Consider the following 14,145-nt stretch of genomic DNA (forward strand, 5'->3'; position numbering starts at 1 on the left):
CCAACATGCTGTGATTGATTGCTCTGTAGAATAGAAGGAAGGAAAGGATCGTGCTGACTGGTCTGAGATGGGTATAGAAACAAAGCAGCAAAAAAATGCTGAGAAGAGAAGCTAAAAGAAGAAGGTGGCAGCTAACAGGAAGTCACAGAGGAATGGGCCAGCAAGAAAGAGAGAAGACAGCACAGCTTGGCAACAGAGTGGAACAGCCACTTGAGCCTCGGAGAGCCTGAGAGGAGCAGTGTGATATGCTAAATGCTGAAGTTATGCCAACCAGGCCAGTACAGCGGGAGGTGGAAAACAAGAGCAAATGGTACCGAGATAAACCAAACCATTTGAATTTCACATTTAGCTGAAGGCATATAGTCCATTATCCATGCAACTACATCAAACACTCTTTTCTGGTTTCATGGTCTTCCAGAGCAATTTGGATTAGTAGAATGACTGAGAAGTAAGAAAGGGGTCAGGTTATTGGCTATGAACCCTGTTATGAAATACCTGTGTGACCTTGAGCAAACCAGTTGGCTTATTAGGACCTAAGTTGAAAAGGAGGATGATCTGATAAGCAGGGACACTGTGTAAGGCTGAGAATACCACCTCGCAGAGTCATTCACATCGTAATCTGTGAGAGTGGCGCCCCCTAGGGTTAAACAGAACACAACCTGCATAACCCTACAAGATGAAGGTGATCTTGGTTAAGATTCACTCCAGGTCCAATAGCTGGCGATTCTTGTGAAATTAAAGATGTGCTTAGCTTGTTGTCTTTTATTTTAATATTCCTAACATATCCTATAGGTCGAAGCATTTAAAGGTTAAAACTTTCCAGGTGCTCTTTTGGTCAAATTGTATATATATGACTTTTAGCACTGGGAATATAGGGAATGAGAATAACTCTTTATGGCCCAAGGAAAATCTTATTGGACTAGATAAACTAAACTTTAGTGAAAAGGAAGCATTATGGTTTAAAGTGTCCTTTCAAATACCTGGAACTATCAGTAGTTGATTATAAATCATACAGAATTAGGAAGTTAGATTTCTTCTTTGGGGTAAAAGAGAAAGGTGTACATCTGGGTGCAGGAGAGGATCAATTCTTTCTTGTATTTATTCAACAATTTTTTTACTGACAAACTATGCTATACTTGGCAGAATGCTACGTGCTGGGGATATAGAGAGGAATGAGCTCTTGAGGGGTTCCTGCCACAAAGGAATAAGAGATGCATTTATGGAGACTGAAAGAACAAGTGACCAGAGAGTGAGGGAAGGCTTCTCACTGAAAATGGGACATTTGAGAAAGCCTGATGGGATGAAGTGAAGATCATGAGACTCACTGATGTGAGGGGTGGAGGAGACTGTGCAAGAGAAGAGAACAGATAAAAGGATAGGACTTACTTGAGAACCACCAGTAATCTGATTATCATTGCTCTGGGCACATGGCAGGAGGCAAGGCTGATTAAGATAATTTGGGTTCTGACTATAAAGTGCTTTGTACACCATGCTCAGCAGACTGGATTTTATCTGCTGGCCCTGGGAAGAACTCAAGGTTTTAAATCCGGGGAGTGGTATGATCAGATCTGTATTTCACTAAGATCTCTGCTGGTAGTTGGAGAATAAATTGTGGGGTGGAAGGGAGGCTGAAGCTTGAGGCAGGGAAACTGGTTTGGAGACTGCTGAAAGAGCTTATGAGAAAAGTGATGAAAGCCTGAGTTAGGGCAGTGGGGATGGAGAGGATGTTGCAGATTAAAGAAGTATTTCAGAGGAGGAGTCCTAAGGATTTAGTAGCTAATTAGAGGGACAGGTGAGAGAGAAAGAGTCACGCATTATGTTGAAGTTTCTGGCTTTCGCAAACTTGTAATGGTGGGCAGGGGTCCTTTACCCTGAAGCCATTATATAAAATTGATTCTTGTTTTTGGAGTTACTTCGTTTAGCAATCTTATTTTCACACTGGAAACAACGGTTATATATCAAATTTGAACTCCTGAAGGGCCATGTGGTAGTTCAAGGTATAATTTTAAAAAACTAGTGGACTGTTTGGTTTGGTAAAGGGCTAGGATAAGATTTGGGTACCACTTTATGACTCATCATGATTTAAAATAATGTGTCCTGATTGTTAGTGGTGTTATTCATCAATCTGTCTTCAAATTTTCCTTTAGAATATGGAATGAAAGCATTTTACAAATATTAATAGTTTTCTTCCTTCCCTCCTTCCTTCCCCTCCCTCCCTTCTCTCCTTCTCTCTCACTCTCTCTCTCTCTCTTTTTCTTTCCTTTTTTTTTTGAGATGGAGTCTCACTCTGTAGCCCAAGCTAGGGTGCAGTGGCACGATCTCGGCTCACTGCAACCTCCACCTCCCAGGCTCAAGCGATTCTTGTATCTCAGCCTCCTGAGTAGCTGGTACTATAGGCGTGTGCCACCATGCCTGGCTAACTTTTTGTATTTTAGTATATTCAGGGTTTCACCATGTTGCCCAGGGTAGTCTTGAACTCCTGAGCTCAGGTGATCCACTTGCCTTGGCCTCCTATAGTGCTATGATTACAGGAGTGAGCCACTGTGCCCGGCCCAGATATTAATAGTTTCTGTATCTAAATCTCTGACATTGTTTTTAGGTTAATTCCTATTCTTTGCAATGAATTGGATGATATGGGAAATTTTTAATGCCACTCCTACCTCAGTACTACAAAGTACGTAGGCTACATTTACTACCAAGAGCAATTAACTCTTTGGTAGGGGTCCAGCTCCCTATATCAAGAGAAGAACCAAATGTCCCTACGACCATTGTTCAACATGCTGAAGGAAAAAAGGCCCACAGATTTATTGAAGTATTTAGAGAATCTTATTAATGTGATAAATTTCTTCCAAAAAGATAATTATAAAGAGATAGTGAGTATACATTTATACTCTCCGTTCATTGCTTAATTTTTTTTCACAAATGAATTCAGGACAGCTAATTTGCCTCCTTAATATGGTTTTTTCTTTTAAATTACTTTACTCCAAAGATATTGTATTCTTATGTTAGTAAAAACCTTCACTCCTGATAATAACTTCCATACATTCTTACAGAACTTTACTGTTTACCAAGTACTTTCACACTTCACATTGGCTTAGGACAACCCTATAAAATAGGCATGGCATTAACATCCCTATTTTAACAGACAAGGAAGAAGTGAAACATAGTTATGTCTTGTTTATGTGGTGGCAAGTCACATTCTACAGCTGCACTATCTGATACAGTAGCTTTTAGCTACATGTGGTTATTTAACACTTGATGTATGGTTAATTTGGATCAAGATGTGATGTAAGTATAGAATGCATTTGGCATTTTGAAGATGCAGAACAAGAAATGCCAAAATCTCATTATTTTTGTACTGATTACATGTTGAAATGATAATGTCCTAGATATTTTTGGTTACATAAAATATTTTAGTAAAATTAATTTTACCTGTTTTTACTCTTTACTGTGGCTAGTAGAGTTTTTTAAATTATGTGTATGACTGGCATTGTATTTCTATTGGACACTGATGTTCCTAAAAGACCTGAAGTTGAGGTATGAGAGCCTGGCCTTAAAAGCAGCAGACAGTAGACACACTACAGAATCCAAGGCGGGGTAAACAGGAAAATCAGTCTGATAGTTACATACAGGACAGCCTGGAGGAAGGTGAAGCTGTAGTCAGAAGAAGCTAGGAGGTTTGAGGCCAGGCGCGATGGCTCACACCTGTAATCCCAACACTTTGGGAGGCAGAGGCTGGCAGATTGCTTAAGCTCAGGAGTTCGAGACCAGCCTGGGCAACATGACAAGGCCCTGTCTCTTCCAAAAATACACACACAAAAATATAGCCGGGTATGGCGGTGCGCACCTGTGGTCCCAGCTACTCAGAAAGCTGAGGCGGGAGGATCACTTGATCCCAGGAGGTGGAGGCTGCAGTGTGCCATGATCATGCCACTGCACTCCAGCCTGGGTGACAGAACCAGGGCCTGTCTCAAAAAAAAAAAAAAAAAAAAAAGGAGGGGGAAGATGAGGGGGGCAGGAGGAGGAGGAGGAGGAGGAGCAGCAGCTAAGAGGCGTGAATAGTAAGTCACACCTAGGGAATCAAGACCTGAATTCGTATGGAAATACAGATGAAAGAGTTAAATGAGAAACATGTGAAACAAATAGGACAGGACTTGGTGACAGAGCATGGGGCCAACGGACAGACAGTAAAAGATGATTACAAGAGGCCTAAAGAATGGAGGTTTAGGACAAAGGAGTAACTTGGGATGGGTAAAATCCTAAGCTAAGGGTTTATTATCTTCACAGGTCAAACTTTAAAAGTCTCTCCGAGGTAAAATAATCATGATGATGACTAAGGATAGCTAATATTTATCAGTGCTTATATGCTAGGAACTCACTTATACTAAGCATAGCATGTAATATACATCCTTCTTACATGAACCTCACAGCCACCCTCTGGGTAGGTGCTGTTATTATCTCCACTTTATACATGAGGATACTGAGGCTTGGGAAAGCGAAGCAACTTGTCGAGGCCAAACAACTAGGAAATGGCACAGCCAAGATTTGAATCCAGATAGCCTAACTTCAGAGCCTACCAATTTAAACCACTCTTCCACACATTATGGATATCGGCATACCTCATTTTACTGTGTTTTGCTTTATGGCACCTCACAGATATTGCATTTTTTACAAATTGAATGTTTGTGGCAGCCCTGTATTATCAGTGCCATTTTTCCAACAGCATGTGCTCACTTTGTGTTTCTCTGTTACATTTTGGTAATTTTTGCAATATTTCTAACTTTTTCACTATTATTATATCTTTTATGGTGATCTATGATCAGTGAGCTTTGATGTTACTATTGTAATTATTTTGGGGCACCATGAACCATACCCATATAAGATGGCAGTGAACTTAATCGATAAATGTTGTATGTGTCCTAACTGCTCCACTGACCAGCTGTTCCCTATCTGTTTCCCTCTCCTCAGGCCTCCCTATTCCTTGAGACACAACAATATTGAAATCAGGCCAATTAGTAACCCTACAATGGACTCTTAAGTGTTCGAGTGAAAGGAACAGTTGCACTTCTCTCACTTTAAATCGAAAGCTAGAAATGATTAAACTTAGTGAGGAAGGCATGTCGAAAGCTGAGATAGGTAGGCATCTTGCACCAAACAGCCATGTTGTTAATACAAAGGAAGCTCTTGAAGAAAATTTAAAATGCCACTTCAGGAAACACAGGAGTAAGAAGAAGAATAGCCACATTGATGATACGGAGAAAGTTTTAGTGGTCTGCAGAGAAGATCAAACCAGCTACAACATTCCCTTAAACCAAAGCCTAATCCAGAGCAAGGCTCTAACTCTTCCTAGAGTTGACAGAATGAATCTTCAACTCTATGAAGGCTGAGAGAGGTAAGAAAGCTGCAGAAGAAAACTTTGAAGCTAGAAGAAGCAGCCACTTCCATGTCACAAAAGTGCAAGGTGAAGCAGCAGGTGTTGATATAGAAGCTGTAGCAAGTTATCCAGAAGATCTAGCTAAGATCACTGATGAGAGTGGCTACACTGAAGAACAGATTTTCAATGTAGATGAAACGGACTTCTATAGGAAGAAGACACAATCTAGGACTTCCATAACTTGAAAGGAGAAGTCAATGCCTGACTTCAAAGCCTCAAAGGACAGGCTGACTTTTTGTTAGGGGCTAATGCAGCTGGCAACTTTAAGCTGAAGCCAACATTCATTTGCCATCCTGAAAATCAAAGGGCCCTTAAGAATTATGCTACATCTACTTTGCCTGTGCTTTAGCAATGGAACAACAAAACCTGGATGACAGCATATCTGTTTACAGCATGGTTTACTGAATATTTTAAGCCCACTCTTGAGACCTAATGCTCAGAAAAAAAGATTCCTTTCAAAATACTATTGATCATCGACAATGCACCTGGCCACCCAAGAGCCCTGATGTAGATGTACAAGGAGATCAACGTTGTTGTCATGCCTGCTAACACAACATCCATTCTGCAGCCCATGGGTGAAGGAGTCATTTTGACTTTCAAGTCTTATTATTTAAAAAATACATTTTGTAAGGCTATTAAGAAGTACATTTTGTAGGGCTACAGCTGCCACAGATAGTGATCCCTGTGATGCATCTGGGCAAAGTTGAAAACCTTCTGGGAAGGATTCAACATTCTAGATGACATTAAGAACATTCGTGATTCGTGGGAGGAGGTCAAAAGATCAACATTAGCAGGAGTTTGGAAGAAGGTGATTCCAACCTTCATGGATGACTTTAAGGAGTTCAAAAGTCCAGTTGAGAAAGTAACTGCATAAGTGGTAGAAAGAGCATGAGAACTAGATTTAGAAGTGAAGCCTAAGGATGTGACTGAATTGCTTCAATCTCATAATAAAACTTTAATGATTGAGTTGTTTTCTATGAATAAGTAAGAAAGTGGTTTCCTGAGATGGAATCTACTCATGGTGAAGATGTTGTGAACATTGTTGAAATGACAATAAAGGATTTACAATATTATATAAACTGAGTTTATACATCAGTGGCAGAGTTTGAGAGGACAGACTCCAATAAAACAAAATAGAAAGAAGTTCTACTGTGGATAAAATGTTATCAAAAAGCACTGCATGCTTCAGAGAAAACTTTCCTGAAAGGAAGCGTCCACCAATGCGGCAAAATTCGTAGTTGTCTTATTTTAAGAAATTACCACAGCCACCCCATCCTTCAGCAACAACTACCCTGATCACTCGGCAGCCATCAACATCGAGGCAAGAGTCCCCACCAGCAAAAAGATTATGACTGGCTGAAGGCTCAGGTGATCATTAACAATTTTTTTTTTTTTTTTTTTTTTTTTTTTTTTTGAGATGGAGTCTCGCTCTGTCGCCCAGGCTGGAGTGCAGTGGCCGGATCTCAGCTCACTGCAAGCTCCGCCTCCCGGGTTTACGCCATTCTCCTGCCTCAGCCTCCCCAGTAGCTGGGACTACAGGTGCCCACCACCTCGCCCGGCTAGTTTTTTGTATTTTTTTAGTAGAGACGGGGTTTCACCGGGTTAGCCAGGATGGTCTCGATCTCCTGACCTCGTGATCCGCCCGTCTCGGCCTCCCAAAGTGCTGGGATTACAGGCTTGGGCCACCGCGCCCGGCCCATTAACAATTTTTTTTTAGCAATAAAGTATTTTCAATTAAGGTGCATACATTGTTTTTTAGACATAATGCTATTGCACACTTAATAGACTACAGTATCGTGTAAACAACTTTTCTATGAACTGGGAAAGCAAAAAGTTCTTGTGACTCACTTCAATGTGGTGGTCTGGGAATTGAACCTGCACTATCTTCATGGTAAGCCTATATTCACTTCACAGATATGTCTTGTTAGATTAGTTTATACATTTAATAAAATTTTAAAATTTCACTTTAAGCCTACTTTCCCTGACATCTAAGTACAGAACAATTAGGTGTCGGGAACAGTGAATCAAGAATTAGAAGGGTCTGGTCTATTCCTAGCTGTCTCAAACTCGCTTGGCAAGTGGTCCAGAGTAAGTCAGAGTAAGTCAGAGTAAGTCCTGGGGCTGTTTCCTCACCCAAGGAATGAAAGAGCTGAAAAACCAACTCTAAGGTCCCTTACAGTTTTTATATCCTATAATTCTATACCTTCCTTTAATATAAATCAGACTTATGTATCTTATAATTCTACACCCTGTAACAATCCTTTATGTAAATCTGACTTACAGAAAGAGAACACCTCCTGTCTCAGTAAATATGTTAATTCAGGTTGGGTTTAAGTTTCCATAGTCAACTAAAAATGTCTTTTCATACCAACAGAAAAACATGGGCCTTTCTGTCACTGACAGAAAGTGACCTGGGTTCTTGTCCCAGCTTGATCTGACTAGCCACTAGCTATTTATTCTCCACTTACATCACCACAGGAAGGAGAGAATTTGCACTTTTCTCCTCAGAACGGCAAAGCCTAAAAGCAATATTTTCTTTTTTATTACCCTCTGCACCCACATTTCCACCTTCTCATCTGACTGGTTGGTTTGCAAACAGGAAACTAGCATGCTCTCTGCAGGCCTGTTGCTGAAGCTCTTTTGAATATTCTGGTATGTTCTCTGACATGTGGTGCTTAAGGGGTAGGTTCCACCCCTACAACAGACCCATAGGGTAGGTCTGTCAATATGTGAACTACTTGGAAGTTTTTCATGAATACACATGTAGGCTATATCCTTTCCTCCAGCTTTGATCAGGAATAAAGCTGTAATCTGGAACTCTGGTTGGCTTCTGGGTCTTATTTCTCAATAGATTTCAAGTGGAGGAGGGAAATGAAGGAGTGTTATTCAGCGGCTCCCCTAAACTTCAGTATCCCTCAGTATCCTAATACTTGTCCTTCCTGAACTTCATCCCATTTTAGCCAGGCTACTTCTCTGATTCATTGATTTTCATTGATTTTTATTTTTTTAAAATAGAGAAGCCTTTTCCTCCATTGAAATCTTGCCAGGAACTAAGAACAAGTAAAAGAGATAAAAGCAGATCAACTGTCCTCGAAGGGGATGTGGGAGTGGTGTCAGAGGCCTTTCTGAAAACTTCTGTTCTATCTCTAAAGGTCACTTGTAATCCTTTTCCAAAATGTTAGCGACCTTACTAACATTTGGAAAATGGTATAATGTTATAATACAGTATAATGTACAAGTTCAATAAACATGCTGTTAATTTCCCCAGCCAAGGTAACTGATAAAGATATTTAGGGCAGCTGTACCTAAATTTCCACAAGAAAAGTAACCCTTATGAATGGTATATGAATTGACTATTTATAAATCAAAAAAATAGTTGAATGATTAATATTCTCTAGGATGGTAGTTATTTAAAGGGACTGGCAGTGAATCTTTCCAAACAGTAAAAAGAATCCTTGTACATTATGAATTTTCACAAGCCAGGCTCCTTCACACAGCAGTGACAGAACTTCTTGCTGGGAGGCTCCACTTGTTGTGTCCCCCTGACTTGGTGCTGAGCCACTGCACTGACTTGTTTTAGGCACATACATCCCACAGCCTATCTGGACATTCCCCTGAGCAGTGCAGTCCAGTCCAAATCTTCCTAGCTTGTTAGCAAGCCCTTCACAATGAATGAATGAAAACCTTGTTGACATCCAGAAAGCCAATGCATGTTGCTTTCCTCTCCTCGACAAGACTTTTTATCTTTTATTAAAGGAAATTAAATCAGCCTGGTAATATCTGCCATTCGTAAGCCCATGTTAGAGGTCTATCCTGGACATTGGGCTCTTCTAGGTGGTTATACAAACTAAATGATTAACAGATTTGAGTATTTTCCCAGATGTCACAAGTTAAAGCCAAAGAGTCTAAATTTAGCAGGGCCATCATTTCTCTTGTTGAAAGATAAACTATTTTCCTTTTTCCATCTGCTCTCCATAAGTTTGGGGAAAACTTGCTCTGAAACAACCCAGAAAATTTGCATAAATCAATTCCAACAGTATTTTTCAACCAACTTACTTTCTTCTTCAATTTAGCATTCTGTCATCTTTGTCATCACAAACTGTTCCTGCATTGGTAAACTCACCAGTGAGATGGAATGACATGAAAAATAAGAAGCCCTGCTTTTCCAATCATCTCTGTCTCCCGAGGAGACAAATGACTTTTCTCTTGGTCTTTGCCCTGAATATCTGGGCAAGTTAAAACTTCTCAACTTCGAGAATTTTCTTCTCACAATTACAATGGACTCCAATTCTGATAACAAAGACAAGGTTTACTTGCTCTCTTAGGTAACAGAACACTGTGACAGCTGAATCACTTTAAACTGTTTAAAACATCTTTGTAAAATGATTTTTACAGCTAGCACACCTATAAAGGAGGTTGTTACAATTATGAAGTACACACTAAGAATACACGATATCATTATAAGAATAGAACTGTCTTCCTTCTTGTACCTCCCCTAAAAGCTTCCTTCTTGCTTATATTTTCTGACCCTGACACAACTTTTTCCCTGATACTCTAGCAATTTGGCTGGATTTCACTTTTTTGTGCTTTACTCACTTGACTCAAGGTACTAATATACTTCAACGCTCAAAGGAGGTATTTTACTGTTGTGTGTTTTAAATGTATAGTGTAGCTTTTTTTTTTTTTTTTTTTTTTTTTTTTTTTTTTTTTTGAGACGGAGTCTCGCTGTGTCGCCCAGGCTGGAGTGCAGTGGCCGGATCTCAGCTCACTGCAAGCTCTGCCTCCCGGGTTTTTACGCCATTCTCCTGCCTCAGCCTCCCGAGTAGCCGGGACTACAGGCGCCCGCCACCTCGCCCGGCTAGTTTTTTTTTTTTTGTATTTTTTAGTAGAGACGGGGTTTCACCGTGTTAGCCAGGATGGTCTCGAACTCCTGACCTCGTGATCCGCCCGTCTTGGCCTCCCAAAGTGCTGGGATTACAGGCTTGAGCCACCGCACCTGGCTAGTGTAGCTTTAAAATTACTTTTTAAAGAATATCCAAGGCTGGGTGCAGTGGCTCACGCCTGTAATCCCAACACACTTTGGGAGGCTGAGGAGAGAGGATCACTTGAGCCCACGAGTTCAAGGTCAGCCTGGGCAACATAGCGAGACCCCTCTCTCTACAAAAAATTAACATACAAATTAGCCAACCATAGTGGCATGTGTTTGTAGTCCCAAGTGGTAATCGCTTGAACCCAGGAGTTTGAGGCTACAGTGAACTATGATAACACCACTACACCCCAGCCTGGGTGTCAGAGCAAGACCTTATCTTTAAAAAAAATAAAAAAGAAAAAAAGAAAAAAAAAAGAAAAAAAGAAAAAAAAAAGAATAACCCGTTCTCTTGGATTCAGTTTTATAAAAGTTACTTCCCCAAGGGCTTTTCTTAGTGTCCTGAACTTGCCAAAATGTGCAAAGTTCATTTTATTTGATTAAATCAGTTCTCTCCCTGAGAACTCTGAATGCTATCATTCTGTGTTTTGATCTACCAATTTTCCTCCACACACTTCAGGAGATACTACCAACCAAGACTACATATATGAAATCTAGCTTACTTGTGTCTTCTACTTTTTAACAAAGATATTAAGAAATTTACCTCCCCCAGTATATTGCAGAAATATATTTAACAGTCTGTGGCCTGCTGCACTGATCTTCAGCAGACAGTTAAAGACTCACGTGATCACATATTTTAATGAAACTGGGCAAAGAAATGATTCACAGTTTGGTTCCACTGACACATAGTTCACCATTTTGTGTTACTGACATCTTTAAAGTAATACTTAGTATGAAGTTTTTTAAGCATATAAACAATTATAAGGATCTAGAAAATTTACAAAATACGTTTATGAAGTTTTCAATTCTTACCCCAGGGAATTACGATAAAATCGTGAAGCAGCACACTTCTCAAAGTTTACTGGAAAACATGATAATATCAAAAGAATCTGACCTTCACCAGTGGACAGTAACATGTAGAAACCAATAATTTTAGAAGCTTTTCTCCTCCCTCCAAAAGTCAATTGCACTGCCACTGAAGCAGAAATATCTTAGAACTTACTAAACTTGGTCATATGTAAATGTGAAAAGTTTCCTTTCCCAGTCTCAGACCACTTCGACTGCAGCTATCAACTAATACCTATTATCAGGAAAAAAAAAAAAACTACTATTGCGCGTATCACACGTTCAGTTGGTTACATTTTGGCTCATTTTATGGACAGATACACAAAATAATAAAAATATTTGGCCTTGGAAAAAACATACATGGACAGGAGTGAGACTAAGCCACCTAAGCATTGCAGAAAGTGTTGAACATATGAGATAGCAGAATGGCCATTTATTACTTTCTGAAGATTACACAGCACCTCTTTCCCCAGGACTAATTCTTTTAGGAAAAATTCTTCCATGAGAACACATGGACACATGGGAGGAACCACAAACACTGGGTGGGGCCTGTGAAGGGGGGCTGGGGAAGGGAAAGCATCAGGAAGAATAGCTAATGGATGCTGGGCTTAACACCTAGGTAATGGGATGATCTATGCAGCAAACCACCATGGCACATGTTAACAAACCTGCACATCTTGCACATGTACCCTAGAACTTAAAAGTTGATGAAAATAAATAATTTCAAAAAATTATTATGAGCTACTTTTTACATGGTAAAAGTAATATGCATTCATTGCTAAAAATCCCAACAAAATACAAAGTTAGTTAGTCTGTCTGTTCACCAAACCCTCACTCTCACTCTTCCAAAGTATTGATAGGACTCTGTCATGAACATTATTAAATTGTTTACAGCAAACAGAATTGACATCAATAAGATTGAGTGGCATTTACCAATTTAACCACTAAGTGTGTGATATAGCACATTAAACACCTCCAGGACCTCTTTTCTAAAATTTAAAGTTTGTTGTTGTTGTTGTTTGTTTGTTTTTTTGAGACAGGATCTCACTTTGTGGCACAGGCTGGAGTGCACTGGTGTGAACATAGCTAACTGCAGTCTTGTAATCCTGGGCTCAAGTGATCTTCCCACCTCAGCCTCCTGAGTAGCTGGGACTGCAGGCATGTGCCACTATACCAGGCTAATTTTCTTTTTTTTAATTATTTTTTGTAGAGACAGGGTCTTGCCACGTTTCCTAGGCTGTCTCAAACTCCTGGGCTCAAGTGGTCGTCCCACCTCAGCCTTCCAAAGTGCTGCGATTACAGGTGTGAGCCACCATGTCCGGCCTAAAGTAATTTTTAAGTCACCCTGAATTCCAAGCCTCAATTATTCCACTTCTTGCCTTTCAGTTATACAACTCTCTCCTGTACTTTTTCGGAAGGAGCCCTGGAAATAATCTAGTCTAATCCCTTCAGTTAATAGATGAGGAAACTGACACCATGAAAGGTTAAGTGACTTGCCTGGGGTCATGTGTGTAATTAGTAACAGACTCAGGCTAAGAACATGGATCTCTTGCCTTCCAGTCCAGCACTCTTGACAGAGCTATTGAAGTGAAAAGGACACAGTTTGCCATACTACATGACAGTAGATGGTATGATCTACTAGACAGGATGTACTATATCCACTTTTTAAAATCTGATTTTATAAAAGTACCTAGCTATTGCCTAAATCTACCTCTAACACACAACTCAAAGGCATCACTATGAAATGGAGTTTACAAACCCATATACGCTATTAAGAAAAGTGGAGAGCTTTGCTCTGCTTATCGTCAACATCCTCCTTCAAGAAATAAAACAGGAGGGGGTCTCCACTTTCCAATGTCATGGCTATATTAAAGGGTAGATATTCTCCCTGGAATCCTGTTGTCCCCTGTCTAGTTTTGTGGGCTATCTTTGGCAGAGGGACTGGCCCTTCTGATTAAACAGCAGTGCCTCCGGGCAACTTCAGGCCAATTTAAATTAAACCATCTTGGTCTAGAGTTCAGGCTAATCAAACCCTAAAGGTCATACTCCAGCTCCCACCCTCCTTCCTTCTGCAACTTCTCATCATTATAATAGCATTTTAAAGCATGTTCTGTCATGTCCTCACCCTCAAGTCACACCCTTAATGGAATGCTTTCAGTTTACTTCCTCTTCTCCCCTAGGCCTTCAGCTCTCCTGGCTCTGTATCTCTTCTTCCTTTGATTAACTGATGCTCTAAGGGCTGGCATCAGGAATGGGGAGATACACTCAGAGAGTAGAAGAGACAGTGCAGGGCTTCTGTGGGAAATGATGGGAAATAAGTTTTTAACGACACGTGGAACAGATACTAGAGAGCTCAGAATGGCATGCTGGGGAATTTAGACTTGACCCCATAGGCATGGGGAGACTGAAGGCTGGTGGGGAGGGTGATATGATAAAACCAACTTTTTTCGAAAGTTAGCAGTTGATGTAAGTCAAGACAGGAATTTTGGAGGCACTTGGGAGTCCAGTTAGAAGATTGGTACAGTGGTCAAAGCATAAAAACATGAGAACCTAGACTAAAGTGATGGCAACAGAAATTGAGTCGAAGGAACACACGTAAAAGAAATTTCAAAGGGATGGCAGATAGGCCAGAGTAGATGGAAGGCAAAACAAACAAACAAAACAGATGAATAATGACAGAGGTCTGACTGTGAGCTGATAGCAGGACAGACAGTCAGGGGAGATGTGTGGAGATGTAATGCAGTCAGTTGAGATGCCTGAGTGAAAGCTGAAGATGGTG

General features: G+C 40.4%; 1 protein-coding gene across 6 annotated transcripts in view; it reads right to left on the bottom strand.

Moving 5' to 3' along the window:
* Positions 1-14,145, bottom strand: part of LOC105481389 (integrator complex subunit 6 like) — a 62,923-nt gene that overhangs the window by 38,118 nt on the left and 10,660 nt on the right. The gene's annotated exons all lie outside the window — the stretch shown is intronic.

The sequence above is a fragment of the Macaca nemestrina genome, chromosome X (assembly GCF_043159975.1).
Source record: "Macaca nemestrina isolate mMacNem1 chromosome X, mMacNem.hap1, whole genome shotgun sequence".
NCBI lineage: Eukaryota > Metazoa > Chordata > Mammalia > Primates > Cercopithecidae > Macaca > Macaca nemestrina.